The 7,686-nt window shown below is 38.7% G+C and overlaps 1 long non-coding RNA gene across 2 annotated transcripts; it reads right to left on the bottom strand.

Annotated features, from left to right (window-relative positions):
• Positions 1-546: 546 nt before the first annotated feature.
• LOC127181747 (uncharacterized) lies at positions 547-7,476 on the bottom strand. Of its 2 annotated transcripts, XR_007829812.1 has the most exons (6): positions 6,799-7,461; positions 4,715-4,749; positions 3,620-3,711; positions 3,357-3,458; positions 3,133-3,236; positions 547-2,813 (listed from the first exon to the last, which is right to left on the bottom strand). It is a non-coding gene; the product is annotated as an uncharacterized LOC127181747 (long non-coding RNA). The 2 variants fall into 2 exon arrangements; XR_007829811.1 differs by having other exon boundaries at positions 3,620-4,749; positions 6,799-7,476.
• Between the last annotated feature and the right edge of the window lie 210 nt (positions 7,477-7,686).

The raw sequence follows: 7,686 nt of genomic DNA, 5'->3' as shown, positions 1-7,686 counted from the left end.
ACATCACAATTGCTTTAAAGTAATAATAAAAGGTAAAGTATACAAAGAGCAAGAAGGATTATGAAAAAAGAAACAATTATAATAATACAGTAATATAAAAATATAAAGACAAATAAAAATTGTCGGGGGGGGGGGGTATAGAAAGAGGCGGTGGAGTGGGTGAAGAAAGGGGTGTAATGAGAAAGAAGATGAGTGTAACAGGTACAGAGATGAGCAGAGAGGATGATGTGAGAAAAGAGGAGAGGGGAAAGAAAAGGGAGAAGAGAACTATTATGTCAAAAAAAAAAAAGCTGATTGTTGTTGTAACGTAGTGACTGAGAGAGACGAGCGGATCTATCTGCATAGTTTTTATTTATCAGCAAAGACGTGGTCATACACAGGCTAGGGTCAAACATAGGCAAACAGGAATTAGAAGGCAAGACAAAAGAGTAGTCCGATAAACAGGCCTTAGCTGATTGACGGCAAACGTAATCCAGGGGGAAAGGCAAACAGGTAATCCACAAAACAGGCGATAATTCCAGGTGAGGTGCAAACACAGTCTGAAAGAACAAATCCAAGACAGGTAGGAAATCAGGAAACACGACGTGACTAGGTACTAGGAACAGGCTCCGTAATGTTGCTATTGCTACACAGAGATGAGCGCACACAGTACTCGGCGCAGAACAGTGGGAAGGGCCTCGTATTTATAGCGAGTCTAATTGGATACAGGTAGAGAGGGTAATCAGTGAGGTGGTGCATGGTGTGGTACAACAGTCTGTGTAATGTGAATGTCAATAGAATGAGAGAGCGGCATCTGGTGGTGAGCGGACTGAAGGCCACAGGCCAGATTTGTGACAGTTGTACTATGATATTTGTCTCTAGTCCGGCACTACAGAGATTAGTCAACAGCTGGAAGAACTCGGAGATACATGTTTGGCTCTCCAGAGAGACAACGAGTGGCTTAAAGCTAAAGTCTCAGATCTTGAGAGCCGCAGCTGACGCCAAAATATTCAAATTTTGGGCTTACCCGAGTCAATCGAAGGGCCGCGCCTGGCGGCTTTTTTTCTCTCATTTCATCGTTTTCAAGTGAAGGAATTGGTCATCCGTGAATCTCACAAAAAGGGTGAGCTGCTGTATGATGGCCACAAGGATTACTGCCCTGAGGTTTTAAAGCTTCGCGCCAAGTATAAGGATGTGATGTTGTTACTCTACAAACGCGGACAGAAGCCTGTGCTTCTGTACCCTGCAAGATTGCGAATCACGCTTCCAAACGGTGAGAAGAAATGGTTGGCTTCTGTTTCCGAAGCCAATGACTTTATCCAGAGATCGGTCTAGATGTATGTGCGGTGGGCTTGATGTGAGCTGTCATGTTTATTCTCTGGCCTCCTGACCTGGATGGTGAATGTTACATTGGACTGTTCCTTAATTTTGATAAAGTTAAGTGATTGACATCACTTTGTTAAAAGCTTGCTTTTTGTAAAGACCATGCAGTTCTAATTATTAATCTGAATATATCTATGGTTTGTTAATTTTGGGCATCTAGTGTTTTTTGCACCTTTAAATTCTGTATGTTTTTATTTTTTGTTTAATATTATTTTATCTATTTCTTTTTGGTCTCTCTTCCTTCCCCATAAATAGTTCATACTCAGATTCTACATTAGGTTTGTTTTGAAGTTTAAGTCTGTCAGTAACTTTTGATATAAATATTATTGAGGTTATGTACCATTTAAGTTTTTTTTTTTTTTTCTGTGCAATCATATTGCTGTGTTATGTATCTTCAAATGCTACAAGCCATATTTATTATTGGTTGGGCTGTGTTGGGGGGGCATCTCAGGAACCTGGTCTTGTTTTTCAGTACTTACCAAAGTTGAGTAATAAGGTGGCACCACGTGGTGTTTTGAAATTCACCAGTTGGAACGTTAAGGGATTTAATTCCCCGGTGAAGCGAAATAAAGTTCTTAATTACTTGAAACATTTGAATACTACACTCTAAAAAGTGCTGGGTTAAAAAATAACCCAACCTTAACCCAGCTGCTGGGTAACTATGGGACAGAACACGCGTTGGGTTGTTTTGACCCAAGTGCTGGGTTTAACCATTTGACCCAGAATGCTGGGTTGTTTATTTGACCCAGCCAGTGGGTCAGGTTAACTGTGTTGCTGGGTTAAACATGACCTAAAAATTGGGTTATTTGTTGTTTTATTGCCTTGCTACCTTTATATTTACCAATAATAATAAATAATCACAAAAGAATGTACAATTATTATTGCTTTTCTGTAATACACTTAGAAAAACACACAAAAAAAATGCAAATGTAAACATCAATTTAATGAGTTTTATTTCTTTTTAAAACCATTTTCAAATGGGTGCAGCTGTCAAACATTTTATCCGACCATTACAGACACATAAAACAACAATTTTTGTAGATCAGTTACTTTAAAACACAAAACTGTGTAAACTAGGCACTGTAGATTCCGGTTCTTTGTCAACATTGCAGCAGCAGAACACTCAAAAATTAATTATTACCACATGAGAATCATTCTAAACATTGTGCGATTAAAACTAAGCCAAACAAAGTGTCCACCAGACAATTCATATGACAATTTAAAACGTTACAAAAACTGTTGGCCTTTAAAAAAAAAAAAAAAAAAAAAAAAAAAAAAAAAAAAAAATTCACACATGAAGACTTATGTCCATCAATATAATATACTGCAAGCTGGAGAAATTCACAGGCAACAAGTCAGTGACTTCAGTGGCACGGTCCGTAACAAAGGGCGAAGGTCTGGGATGTCGTTGTCTCGTCCCCAAGGCACAAATCCACCATGCTGGTCTGCACCTGTTAATTATACGACACTTAGTCTTGAAGACACTTAGGCCTTTAAAATATACTCATTTTAGAAGAAAATTTCAAACTGCACATTTTTTGTCTTTTACATCTGAACACTTCATACAGTGGTGGCCAAAATGATTGGAACACTAGTATTTTCACCAGCTAAACAATTGTTTTAAGTCAGTGATTTCTATTTTTTGCTGTAGTGTGTCAGTAGGAAGTATCAGTTTACATTTCCAAAAATTTATATATTTACATATATATATATATATATATATATATATATATATATATATATATATATATAAAGTAAAACATAACTTACAGGTTTGTATGTCAATGAATGGCTTCCAGACTTCTGTGGTGGTGGTTCTGTGGACACTTCCTCCAGAATGGGCAGGACAGAATGAGCACTCTCCCCTTTAACATCTAGACCACAAGAATAATACAGTGCAAACTGTGAAACTTATCTCATAATCAAAAAAACACAGTGAAACACTTTCATATGAAAATTTTTGATAGATTGACATATTATAGGAAATACTTTACCTGATGTCATCCAGCTCTTAATGCACCTTTCCATCTTGCAAAATGTAGCCCAGTCTACAAAAAGTCTGCCTCTGGATGTAGCTTCCTGAAGTCTTGTGAAATCTGATCAAGTTTGAAAAAAAAAAAATAAAAAAAAAAAACACACACAAATGTGGTTAAATACGTAACTATGTATAATACCAGTAACTATTGTTATTTTAATGAAAAGATCAAATTCTAAAACAAATCATGGTTATTGAATGTTACTGAATGATATAACTTACCTTCAAAGGTTTTAACCAGGGTATCAAGCTGCCTTTCCTTCAACTTCTCTATTACAAAACTGTCCATCTGCACCAGCAAGAATCTCACATATCTAGAATGAAATTTCAGATGTAGAAAATTAGAATTTTACAAAACTTATTTTATATAGAAAGCAGGTTAATGCGTTTACATGCAGCACAATCGTTTAAACACAGATCAGGTGATCACGTGCTTCTCCGCAGTTTCTGATTAAATCGGTCGGGTTTTCTCTGGCATGCCCTCGCGTGTGAACAGGCAGCATCTGTGTGGAGGAGTGGACGGAGCGGGCGCGGGCGCGTTTAGGCGCGATCATCAAATATATTTAAAAGGAAGCCCAGCCACTGTTCTGACCGCATCACTGTCGTTACCGGGTGTTTTTAGGGAATATTTGTATATATTCACATGCGATTAAATTAGCTATTCATGTGGTGGACTGTCACTCGATGCACAGCAGAGGGGATTTAGAAGTGGGTACATGCAAAGCCAACTGATAAAGAAGTGGACATAAGCCGTATACCTGCGTATACCCTGCACTACACCACTGCTTAAACACCACGATAGTTAAAGTAAGGTGAATAGCGGAGCTAATGCAGCTACCTGAGGAAAAAAAAGAGTGCGAAAATGCACAACATAACAATGACGGATTTAACGTTGGATTCGGCACGTCGCAGACATTGACTTGAAAAAATATGACCTTAAAAGATCAATTTTAGTACGAAATGACATAATTCTGACAAAACATTACAAAGCCATACAGTATGTAGACAGTACCTGAACTTACCCCGTATTACTAACCTATGCCTGTTCTCATGAAGCGTTGAAAAGGGACATGTGTACTGTATATGAATAAAACTTTGCACGTGCACACACACAACTTTTATTTAACGATAAAGCGATTGTTGAGGCAAAAAGTACCTCACTATAGGCTGCTACTTAACGTTCCTTAATCATTCACAGAATAAACGCGAACCCCGCGCGACATATCAAATATCGCATTAAACAGTGAAATCATGTGCTTTAAACCACAACTTATTAAAAAAATAAAGGTAAATAATCATGTAATCATATTAACTTACCGTACAATCCTGTTTGCAGCGAATTGCGTGACCGCCTGACGAGGAGACGAGTGAAGAATCCAGAAAGTTCGATGAAGTGGAAAAATAAACAAACCGGTTGGGTTAAAATAATCCAACCCGCATGTTCAGTGGTGAAAGTCCATTTGACCCAGCATGATCAACCCAACTGTATGTTTACAGTGCCTCAAACAACCCAGAATTTTGACCCAGCACAATTAACCCAGCAATGTGTTTACAAAAATAACCCAGCACTTTTTAGAGTGTAGTATTGCCTTTATTCAGGAAACACACCTTAGGCGTGCTGATCATCTAAGAATTAGAAAAGGCTGGGTAGGTCAACTTTACCATTCTAGTTTCCAGAGTAAATACCGAGGTGTAGCTATTCTCATCCATAAATCTGTTCCTTTTTCTTTCGCTGAGGTTATCTCTGATCCTAATGGTCGTTTTATTATTCTTAGAGGGCAGATTAACGGAGTCCGCTTGATTATGGCAAATTTATATGGTCTTAATTGGGATGATGAGGCTTTTTTCAAAAAAGTGTTGTTTTCTCTCCCCGATCTGCATTTCAACCAGCTAATTCTGGGTGGAGGTTTTAATTGCTGTCTAGACCCTCTTCTAGACCGTTCCTCATCTAGGCCCTGCGCAGGGGCGGATCTACCGGGGTGGCACGGGGTGGCAACTGCCACCCTAAGAAAAAGCTGTGCCACCCAACCTGCCACCCCAGAATTATCTCAGAATAAAATATAAATGTAAGCTGTGTTTCATGTGCTAATTTTCAGCCGCAGCGATGACAGCGTAACGCAAAATAATGGGAAAAAACACGTCTTTTAATAAACTGTGCACGATGGTTGCAAGCGCACGCAGCGCGCGCCCAGTGTAGTCGGCTTCATTAACACATGACTCTTATGAACCGGTTCTTTTTGAGTCAAAAACACAACACGGCCCAGTTCACTAACGAACTGATTCGATTAATGAATCAGATAATTACTGCTTCTCGGTTAACTCAGAAGTCCTCAGAGAAATCTAATCCCGTCCGGATATGTCTGAGATTCATCGCGTAATTGTTTGGTGATCCGATTCTCTGACCGATCGCTCCACTTTCATCGTATATATAGGTATTTTGCCGCATCCGACAAAACAATAGCATGAAATCAACAAGAAGATGCCGATCACGGAAACTAATAGCAGAGTTCGGTAAGCATCTGGTCGTATTGCAGTTTTCTTGATTGTTAACAAAATGTAATTGATTTTAGTTGGCTTCCCAAACCATTCATTCAGTACTCAAAACAAAGACACATTTCTCAAAAAGTTTAACAATGAGTAAGTTAAACATTAAGTAGTGTAGCGCCCTCTTCAGGTATTAAGTGTATCTACCTGCTTGTATTGTTGACGCTAAACCCGGATTCTTTTAATTGTGTCTCTCGACGTGATTCTACTTAAAATCAATGGCCCTCTGTCTATACTACTACTTGTAAAGTGCAACTTGGATCTCTGTAAATTGCTTTCCACAAATATTACCTACTCCTCAGCACTTTTGAGTGACCACACAACGTAGCAAAAATATACAAATTTATTCCAAAGAAGATAAACAGAAGCAATCAAAGACAAATCTTTTTTTCCATAAACACACTCAAAGGGTTAAACTTCTACACCGGTATCAAGATAGAGTTTTTCCACTGAATCACACTTCTGAATTAAACTTTAGTTCTTTCCTCTTCAGAAGTACAAATCTGACTCCAATAAGTGTAAACCAATATAACAGTGTACTTTGGAAGACTTAAGATAGAAATAAAGTATGTAAATAAACGTTAGTTTTAGTTAGAAATACAAATGTAACCTTTTTCTGATATACTCTCAGTGAATCACCGTATTAAACCACCATATTGTTAAGAAATTGAAAACCAACTTAACGTGGGCCCACCTCACTCACTCACACACTCACACACACACACACACACACACACACACACACAACACAAACCCCCAGTTGCAGGCCTGAAACGTCGCTGGAGTGCGTTGAGGCCGAGTGAAATGCAAAATGGCCGCTTCGCTCTCTAAGAGCACAAATAAACAAACAAATGTACCTGAATAAACTTGAAAGAATTCAAAGATCCCGACACCAGTCACATCGGTCCACGTGAGGCTATGATTCGTCAGCAAACTCCATGACACTCCCGCGAAGCCAGAGGAACTCCTAACCACTCGGCGATTAGGAGCGCTATCTGGATTTCCTCAATGCACTTCCCAGTCGATGCAGCAAACGTCTTTGGCGATCACTCCGATCACCTATAACTCTCGTACTGGCGCTGATTTAAGTGGTAAACCTGAGTTAAGTTTCTCACCAGCAAAGCACCTTAGCCCCGTTTGCTGTAGAGACGATCAAGCGTTAAACCGGCATTTCTTCTGAATCGCGTCGTGTTGACTTCACAACAGAATACTCCACTGGTTAACACTCAAACAATACAGTTCTGACAACAGTTTTCACATATAAAGTGACGCATTTTCTGTTCTCATGCCGACAACATCACCTACGCACTTCTTTTTCCAACGCACTTCTTTTTCCAACTCGCTTCTCTCTGTTGACTGACAACCTCACTGGCCAATCACAGTTGCACTACTTGACCTTAGGCGGGATTAAGTCATTTTTCAACCAATAACATTAAATTAAACACAACTTAGTGACACAAACATGTCTAAACAGAACCCTTTTCCCCTTATAGAAACACTTTTGTCACAAGCAAAAAATAAATAATAAAATAAATACAAATAAATATGTTGATGAAAATGTGAATAAATTATAACAATATAATATACTATAGAAATTGAAATTAACCCAGGGTTACAGTAGCAAAAATGATGTCACACCAATCAGAATCTCCGCATCCAACAACAGAGAGAGGAGAGAAATGAACACATCATCTACATGGGTATCATACTTACACATACAGTATAATTAGTACAGAAACAGTACA

Source organism: Labeo rohita, chromosome 19 (genome assembly GCF_022985175.1).
Source record: "Labeo rohita strain BAU-BD-2019 chromosome 19, IGBB_LRoh.1.0, whole genome shotgun sequence".
NCBI classification, from domain to species: Eukaryota; Metazoa; Chordata; class Actinopteri; order Cypriniformes; family Cyprinidae; genus Labeo; species Labeo rohita.
This window is presented reverse-complemented; position numbering and strand designations above follow the sequence as displayed.